The sequence below is a fragment of the Agrilus planipennis genome, unplaced genomic scaffold (genome assembly GCF_000699045.2).
Source record: "Agrilus planipennis isolate EAB-ADULT unplaced genomic scaffold, Apla_2.0 scaffold16, whole genome shotgun sequence".
Lineage (NCBI taxonomy): Eukaryota > Metazoa > Arthropoda > Insecta > Coleoptera > Buprestidae > Agrilus > Agrilus planipennis.
In genome coordinates, this window is record NW_020438946.1 from 40775 (window position 1) to 50848 (window position 10074).

The 10074-nt window shown below is 35.7% G+C and overlaps 2 protein-coding genes across 2 annotated transcripts in view; one reads left to right on the forward strand and one right to left on the reverse strand.

Moving 5' to 3' along the window:
* Nucleotides 1-10074, forward strand: part of LOC108744609 (peroxidasin homolog) — a gene marked incomplete at its 5' end in the record, with an annotated part of 79142 nt that overhangs the window by 37308 nt on the left and 31760 nt on the right. The gene's annotated exons all lie outside the window — the stretch shown is intronic.
* The window catches only part of LOC108744688 (alpha-catulin), a 296147-nt gene that overhangs the window by 19379 nt on the left and 266694 nt on the right, over nucleotides 1-10074 (reverse strand). Inside the window, exon 15 of the transcript XR_003231151.1 lies at nucleotides 4138-4194. The gene's annotated coding sequence lies outside the window, so the exon portion shown is untranslated. The remainder of the gene's footprint in view (nucleotides 1-4137; nucleotides 4195-10074) is intronic.

Here is a 10074-nt window from a genome sequence, read left to right on the forward strand (position 1 = left end):
AACTAGCTTTTGCACCATGATAACGTCCCTGCTCAAAAACAACACACTTATAATTCCGCAACCACCCTATTCCCCAGATCTGGCCCCCTGGGACTTTTTTTCCCCGAAACAAAAGAGCATCAAATGCATCAATATTCTTATATAACTTATTGTATATTAGACTACATAAAAAAGTACCTTATGTCATTTTCTGTTTTCCTGGCAATAATAATGACAACTTATAAAAATTTTTACACAATAAATTTTGTAATGGTTTACAATTTCATTATTCAATTAAGCACTTTTGTAACTATTAAGTATCGTTTTAGTAAACTTTTCCCCAGTATTTATTTTATTTTATTATCATTACCTTATTACTCAGTTTATTATATACCTACTATAAAAAGGTTTATGGTATAACTATGGGGGTTACCATATTATTTTTGTTCAGTGATTAACCTTTTCACATTCATTACGTTGTTTGTAACTAAATTAAGAAAATTTGACATTCGTGGGTTATTTAGGAACTCAATTGTAAATTAATTTCTCTTCCTATCAAATTGTGAAGCGCTTAACACAAAATGGCTCGCTATAATTGAAGTCGTCCACTAAAATGTAAATCTCCATAAATGGGTCCGAGCTCAGTGTGGTAGGATAGGGAAGGAGCAGGTCATTTCCAAGTCGCCCGGTCAATGGTCAATGTTTACTAAATTTACATTAGCGAATCGGACACTTGTGGAAAATGCCCTTCTTAATTATGTAACCCTTGTTTCATTCATTTGCTATTTCAGTTAAAATATTCATGGGTTTGACATTTAATAATGTAATTCTCTTTACTTTACAATCAGGCAAGGATGTAAATATAATAATCATTAAAAACATGAGTACATCATCAGTATTGTTGATATATAAGTATAGGTAATTGGTCTCATGTTTTTCTTTAAATCTAACAATTTATAGAAAATAAGTCTATAAAATTTTTGTAACATAAAGTATTATAAAAGTAACTGCACTTAGATGAGAATTAAAATTAATTTTTGGTAGAATTAAATTTTCACAAACTAATTATATCTGAATCATCTGTGCAGGATAAATTGGTATACTAATGAGAAATGTTGGTCCTGCAGGATTCAGACCTCTGTGTCTATTCTTGTTTTTGAATAAATCCAAAAAGAAATAAAAATCAGAAAATAATTATTTCATAAAGACTTAACCAATATAAATGCAATTTAGACGCCTTACTGACGCATTTAAAGACCATCAAATATATATATAAATATATACAGTGTAAACTCTTTATAACGTCACTCGATTTAACGACAAACTACTTAAAACGTCGAAATTGCTTGACTTTGGTTGGTTTACATTGTTTTCTATACAATATTACACTCTAAGCAGTACTTTCTAAGTTGCCGAAATAGATAAGAACTGCAGCTGTGTACGTTGTTGAAGAAGACGATCCTGTCCCTCCACTAAGCATCAAACAAGCACCTGATGCAGCGAAACTATTAAAAAATACCTTTTATATAATCAAATTGATCCAGCAGTATCTCAAGATATGAGTAAGATACGTAACAAAATACAATTAAAATATTGCAGCAGCAAAAAACATCAGACGAAGATAACAGGGTATACGCAATGTATGAATAATAATGTTCGTGTGCAAAATGTGCACTATGTTGGTAAATGCATATATTATAGAATAGTAAAAATAATATCTTTTATTTCTCTCCATTTAACGACCACTCTTTATAACGCCGAAAAATGTTCAGTCCCTTAAGTGTCGTTATATAGAGTTTACACTGTATATATATTTCATTAGAAATTATATCTTTTATTTATGATAACATTTTGAAAAAACATTTTATGTGAGTACAAGTGCAAAGGCAATAACTAGAGGGCTTTATAGCACAGCGATATTTTAATTGTGTCTAGGGGATGTTTGGCCCCTACAATTGGATTGGCTACTTATAAAAACTATTGAAATAGTTACCTTACCAAGTGTCACATTAAAAATGAAAATTCAGACTATAAGTAAAATTATGATTTTTTTTGCGAACTTTGAAATTCTGGCAGAAATTACTGAGCCGATGGGAAGTTTCTGGCAGTGCTCATTATTAATTTTTAACAAGTTTTCGTGAAATATTATGTAAAAATCAGCACTCAAACTTTAAAAAAAGCGAGTAATGTTTTTACGTAGATATCTTTAGCACCTGATTAATCTAATAGTAATAGTAATCTCTAGCGACTCTGAGATCTTGCTCTAATACTTATTATTCAGTTTGAAGAAATCAAATTTTGAATCAATAAATTGTCACTCTATTTAGATATTATTCCAGGAATAACCTTTTAAAAAGGCGAAAGTATAAACCAGCTTAATCATTCTACTTAAAGTACTTTGGTAGTCGCTAAAAACCGGTCGGTTTTTCTAAGGAGAATGTATCGCCCCGTTTATTAATTTCTTTCATTTCAACAAAAATTGCGTCGAAAGAAAAGCAAAATCGATTTATACATTCCCGTCCTCTATTTAATAAGTTGCTGGAGGATTATTGTGTATTGCTGCTATTTTCCAACAGTCGACTTTAAATCGGCTGTTCCTAAACACAAAGGCTTTCTGAATGGGAAGCAGTAATGAATTTTATTCCGGACATTCGAGTCCTGGCAACGTAACAACAAAGACTAAAAATTGCACGACAAAGAAGAAGGAAATCGAAAAGGAAACTCGTGTAACGTCGCATCTTGCGAACCGTTTATCATATTTTCCATCCAATTCGATAAAAGATTACCGAGAATTGGCCATTTGAACTGTCGCCAAATTGTTGGAATGTAGACCTTAGCTGTGTGTTACGCTCTTTTGGCCGGACCATATGGTTCCATCAAATCCGATTATAGCAACGCCGCCGCGCCGTGCACACAAATATACGTTTCCTTTTTTTTTTAAAGGCCAACGCGCACTATGGAGAACCGAAGCGAAGAGAACCGCAAAGAAAAATTTCTCGTTGATTCTAACGCATTTACACTTATTTGTCATAAGCATGGCAACGAGAAACGAGGCGAAGGGAAGCGCGGCGAAGGGAAGTGCGGCGAAGGGAAGTGCAGAGAAGGGAAGCGCGGCGAAGGGAAGCGCGGCGAAGGGAAGCGCGGCGAAGGGAAGCGCGGCGAAGGGAAGCGCGGCGAAGGAGAAGCGCGGAGAAGGGAAGCGCGGGGAAGGGAAGCGCGGCGAAGGGAACCGCGGAGAAGGGAAGCGCGGAGATGGGAAGCGCGGCGAAGGGAAATCAATGTTTAGGGATTTGCAACGGTAAGAGATAGCTATCCAAAATTAAAAATTGTACCATTTTAAACGTTTTATGCTCCGGTTGTATCTCAAACTACTAAATTAAGTTTAATTAGTAGAGTTTACATTCTATATTTATATACCTGAATAATAACAAATACCGGACAAAGATAAATTGGTGTGATACGGTATCCTCCGAATGATACTACACTTGCATTTTACCAGTGTTATTATAAACAATGAGGCTAAATTTTTCCATTTATTAAGGTCAAAAATGACCAGCAGTTAGTTATCAGTAAATAGAATCACTTATGTTGTTATATGGTGTGTATCTAATAAATTCCAGATTGATTTTTACGTATATTATGAACTCCGACAGTAGTGGCTATTATATTGTAATTTATTAAAATTTCAATTTTGATAAAAGCCTGGTAAATGAGCAAAACTATCAATGTTGTATGCTCAAATTTAATGATTAAAACCACTACAGCATGTTATATTATTTACGTCATTGGTTGAATCAATCTTGTCAACGTATTCCCGAAAAATGTTATAATTGGATGAGGTATTAGCTGCACCAATTTTTGCATTACATTTCCCTTTGCTAATATTTTTTAAACCGCTTAATACAAGTCAATAAAATTTCACATTACCCTGATTCCTTACGTCAATCTCTGCCCCTTTCTCATTTCATTATATACAACTATATTTGATAGATTTTTCACAATCTCTAAACGAATACCTAATGCATCAAATTTTCAAGGTTTTATAAGTAGTTGACAAACATGCAAACGCTTAAACATAAATTTATTTTTGTATTATTATTAGTGTTATTTGCATATGAAGGGGTGTAACTTCTAAAAAGAACAGGAAATTGTACTCACCCTTAATAATGCGTTGTTCAAATTACACCAACAATCATTGTTACTTCATTAGTGGATCTGAAACAATACAAATATTGTTTTTAGAAGACTTAAAATACGAAATACAAAACAATAATTCAATAAATCGGATTGAAGAAAACAATAAACAGGTTTTTATTCTTACTTTTTTTCTCTAGACAAAAATCTACAGTCTCTCTTCAGTCTCTCAGAGTCTTTCAGAATCTTTCAGCGTCTCTGAGAGCGTCTCTTACAGTTTTTCACAGTCTCTCAGTTATTGCCTAGGTGTTTTAATGGATCTCTCACAGTCTCTGTATGAGAGACTCGAACGATAAAATTATTGATTCAGAGATTCGAGTCTCTCACAGAGAGACTGAATGAATAAAAATGAAAAATTGAGAGACTCGAGTTTCTCGTAGAAAGACTGGGATCTCTGAAATATGTTGAATTTAGAAAAATATTACCATGTCATGGATACGAAATGAGGATCTCTCTATGAGCAACTCGAGTCTCTCATTCAGAGACGCTAAACAGTCTTTTTGACAGTCTCTCTCAGCGACACCAGAGAGACTCGATGAGAGACGAAGATTCGAGTCTCGCTTTCAGAGACTCTGAGAGACTGAACATTTTTATTTCGGGTTGCCTCTACTATAATTCAAATAACAAAACGTTCGATTAAAAAATTGATTTTTGTAGAAAGATTCGTAAAATTATCCTTAAAGTAATAACTAAATCATTTATAATGCCTTTGAAGTGGTATCTTCATACTAGATTTAATACAAGTTTGCTAAAGTTGCAGTTACAGTACTGGTATACTTCTACTTGTGCAGGCGCGTCCCAAGTTTTATGAAATTCTCAATTAAGGTCCTTCTTCGGCCTGACACGGCACTAGGCGGCCGTCGTAGTGAGCTCGATCTAAAAGGCAAGGACTTTTTTGCAATTTGAAATTTAAATTGGAGATTCCATTGCAAAAAGCAACGTTAAAAACAAACAAAATTATATGAGAGTATTGGGACTCGTGTCTCTCCTTCAGAGACGCTAAACAGTCTTTTTGACAGTCTCTCTCGGCGACACCAGAAAGACTCGATGAGAGACGGAGACTCGAGTCCCGCTTTCAGAGACTCTGAGAGACTGAACATTTTTATCTCGGGTTATTTATAATTAAGTCTTTAAATATAACAAGTACTACATGGAATATAATTAAACTAGACAGGTAGGATCAATGATTAAAAGATTCAATATTAAATATATCAAACCTACCAACATTTATTATTTACAGTAATTCATATATTCGTTTTAAACGAAAAACCGGTGTAATTGGCATTAATAAGTGCTCTTACGGCTTTTAATCTACGTCGTCATTTCGGGACTAATTAGAAATTAGTTTGGCGTAAGTGCAAAATAAATCGCTTCCCAAGCAGACAACTCTTGGGAGTTTAATTAGGAAACAGGCGATTCGTTCTCAAGATTATCAAGACGGCACCGACCGACGCGAAGCGACGCCGACGCGCGTAGGACAAACGAACAGCGCTGGGCGACTAAAAGGAATCACATCTTAGTGTAGAAATGTAGTAGCAGCACTAGAACTGAAATTAACAACTTGTCTAAAATAAAATTTCGCCGTACTACATTCTTGTGTATATGTACGAGGACGGTTCAATAAGTACCCGTGTTTGAAGACAGAGGACGTTCCCGAGGGAAATTGCTGTTTTCATCGTGTGCTGCCATCTATCAAACCATGCCAAAACGAATTTCAGACTGATTGATAGGTTAGTTTGGATTTGGCAGCCATTCGACTGAGACGTGTTTCGTTATTTTCGCTAAGATGGAAAAAGAGCAGTATCGTTCGGTAACTCGCTTTTTGTTTTTGGATGGGAAGAAATGCGAGGAGATGAAAACAAAGTTGGATACTGTTTATGGAGACATTTCGCCATCTACGACCACAGTTAGATATTGCTTCAACGAATTTAAACGTGGGCAAAGATCCGTTTTTGATAGGAGCGACCAGGAAGCCTGGCAAACGTTACCGAGGAAATCATTTTACGGATTTTTTAGGAAAAGGAAGAACGATCACTGGACAATACTACAGTGAGTAATTGGACCGTTTCGACAAAAAATTGAAGGAGACACGGACGCATTTGACGAAACAGAAGGTGCTTTTTCAACACGATAACACACCGGTACATTCATCCGGAGTTGTTGACGCCAAACTGCATGAATTACGTTATGAACTGCTGGCGCACACCCCGTACTCGCTCGAGTTGACTCCCTGCGACTTCGTCTTGTTCCCTACCATGAAGAAATGACTAGCGAGAAAGAAATTTAGCTCAAACGCGGAAGTCATCGCCGAGACAGGGGGGATTTTGGATAGTTCGACAAATCTTATTTTTTGGAGAGGTAACAAAAATGGCAGGGTCGTTGGGGGAAGTGTATCTTTCTGAAAGGGGACTATGTTGAAAAATAAAAATAAAAATTAAAAAAAAAGGTGACTTTATTTCTAACACGGGTACTTATTGAACCGCCGTCGTATGTGGTAGAATACCGAAGGAGAATCCATCTTTTTGTTTAATTAGTGCCGGGAAACCGGGAAGTAGCATGTATCCTCTCTCTCTTAACCAACAAAAATCCTTTCATATTTTTCCTTTAGATACGGATCGCAATTTTGTATTTGTTTATTCTTTACTTCTACAACTAACTTAAAAAAGCAAGTTCATTATGTTTCCTTACCACCACCCAGTGATAGTGGTCAGGTTGTCCCAAGTACACTCTTGTGTAATGAGGAAGAGAAGGGCACAAGACTCATTTTAGCCTGCTTTCGGGGTAGTGCATACTGAGAAATAGACAAGATGAACAAAACGAGGGACTCAGGAGAATGAAATGGTGTTAATGATCTATCATTTGCCTTCATTATCCAAGGAAAAAGAAGAAGAAGAAGAGTTTTCTTCGATTGCAGGGACGTGATGCATCATGACTTCTTGCCACAGGGCAGAACAGTCAATAAGGAATATTACCTGCAAGTTGTGCACAATTTGCGCGAAGCAATCCGCCAGAAACGTCCGGATTTGTGGAAGAACAAAAATTGTTACACATAGTTGCCGAAAACAACACACTAATAATGTCGCAACCACCGTGTTCCCCAAATCTGCCCACCAGTGACTTTTTCTTGTTTCCGAAACTGAAGAGGTCCAAGAAAGGACGACGCTACGTTGCGATTAAGGAGATAGATAAAAACGGCATCGAAGGAGGAGCTGAACAAGATCACAAAAATGATTTTTTGAAGTGCTTCGAGGATTATAAAAAACGTTGACACAAGTGTACCTATAATATCTGGTGGAGATTACTTTGAAAGGGGACAGAATAGATATTCACTAATAAATACTTTTTTTCTCTAGACAAAAATCTACAGTCTCTCTTCAGTCTCTCAGAGTCTTTCAGAATCTTTCAGCGTCTCTGAGAGCGTCTCTTACAGTTTTTCACAGTCTCTCAGTTATTGCCTAGGTGTTTTAATGGATCTCTCACAGTCTCTGTATGAGAGACTCGAACGATAAAATTATTGATTCAGAGATTCGAGTCTCTCACAGAGAGACTGAATGAATAAAAATGAAAAATTGAGANGCTTTCCCGCTGTCTGTCCCTATGTATGCTTAAATCATTAAAACGACGCAACGGATTTTGATGCGGTTTTTTTTAAAAGATAGAGTGATTCAAGAGGAAGGTTTATATGTATAATACATGCATAATATAGTAGAGAAACACTGATAATTTTAGAGGTTTCTGATGTGATGTCGTAAATAAACACATTTTTTGCGCTTACATTGCAAACGCTGGCTAAACCCTACGAGATAGATCAAAATAATGTACTACAATATTGTACATCTTAAAAAGGTCTACAAAAAAGTCCGTGATGGTATATGTCTATCTCTTAGGGATAACCCACCATAACCATTTTTTATCCTTTACTTTTTATGAGAAATAATGACTTATTTACGAAGCAGTTATAGGTAATACAGCATTAATTCTTATCCAATTAAGTACCTTAAATACACTGTGGATTTAATATAGATCAATATGGCCCCTTACAGCATGTAATTTAAATGAATATTTTCGAAGATATTACAGATTTAAAATGCACGGACATAGCGGTTGCACGGTACCGGCCGGTTTGTATTGTCTAATGACAAAAAACTGTGAATGTTGTATATAGACATTCTGTAGTATATTTAGTATGTTCAGGGGGTGTCTTTTGAAGATTTCCCCTCCTCGAATATAATCTAAACATAACAACAATACATTTAGTATCAGCATTGCACCCGTGCGAAGCTGGGGCGGGTCGCTAGTATTTGATATAAGTGTCATGTTACATAAATAAAAAATATATAAACTACAGCAAGTAGAGAAAATCTGCATGTAATCGAACCGCGAAAATCGAGCTACGCCCTGGTTGTAGCAGAACAAAAAGAAAATGACTGAAATAAGAAAAGGAGCTGGAGAATATGAGAGAAGAAAGTGGTAGGAACCCGGTCAAGTCTTCGTTTCCACTGCCGAACAAGGGAACAAGATGCTGCGGTAGCTAAATGCAAAATTCAGATACGATCCAAATGAAATAAGCTCCAATAAATCGGATTATTCATGAGGAAGGCCCCCGTTTAACAGGGCTTTTCTCACTTCGTAGCCGAGTTACGACCAATGGTTGGCAAATGACCTGGTTTGGTCGGCAGCCCTCGTCCAAGTTAGTGTCCTTGTGTGACGTGGTTACCGTTGCTGCATCTGTTGTGTGCTCTGTGGAGCCAATTGCATTATTATGCCGGTGCAATTTCAGTTCACGTAGGTTACTACCTATGAAATTCGTGAAAATACTTGTCCGTCGCCGCGACAACCCTTATTATTATTTGCTACCAATATTCAAATGTAGTATATTATATACACCAACAGTGATCGATATAGGTATTTGAAACTCCGAACTGTATTTCTATTAATGCCTATACATGTGTGCATTGTGGAAACCACATATAAAATAATGGCTTTGTGACGTTTACCCCTTTTGAATGCAAATATTATTGTAGGTACAACATATACATGTGGTAAAACCTTTTTCAAAAACCAATCGGAATTTATTGTAACAACAGTAACAATTTTATTCGCTAATGTAAATATTGACAACCAATATAACAGTCCAATATTATTTTCTCTTAAATAAACTAATATTTATCTACTGACTTATGTATTACAATAACTAAACCTTGTTGATACTGAAAATTACTCTATTTATTTATATTTATATATACATACAGTACTAAAACAACTTTGGGAGACTTTGCGAGTGGAAACTTCTTCCATTACCCTCTATGGGATGCGCCACTAAAGTAATTTCATTAAATTGCGATAGTGTAGACTAAATTTTTGAAGTGAAACTTCTTTACGCACGGTAGGGTAAGTTCGTTTCATGCGAGTTGCTATGTAACGAAATCATGCAACGCATTTCCCCCGCTGTCTGTCCCTATGTGTGCTTAGATCTTTAAAACTACGCAACGGATTTTAATGCGTTTTTTTAATAGATAGAGTGACTCAAGAGGAAGGTTTATATGTATAATACATGCATAATATAGTAGAGAAACACTGATAATTTTAGAAGTTTGTAATGTGATGTCGTAAATAAACACATTTCCTTGCACTTACATTGCAAACGCTAGTTGAACCCTACGAGATAGATCAAAATAATATACTGCAGTATTGTATACCTTAAAAAGGTCTATAAAAAAGTCCGGGATGGTATATGTCTACCTCTGAGGGATAACCCACAATAACCATTTTTTATCCTTTACTTTTTACGAGAAATAATGGCTTATTTACGAAGCGATTTTAAGCAATACAGCATTAATCCTTATCCAATTAAGTACTTTTAAATACATTGTGCATTTAATATAGATCAATATGGCCCTT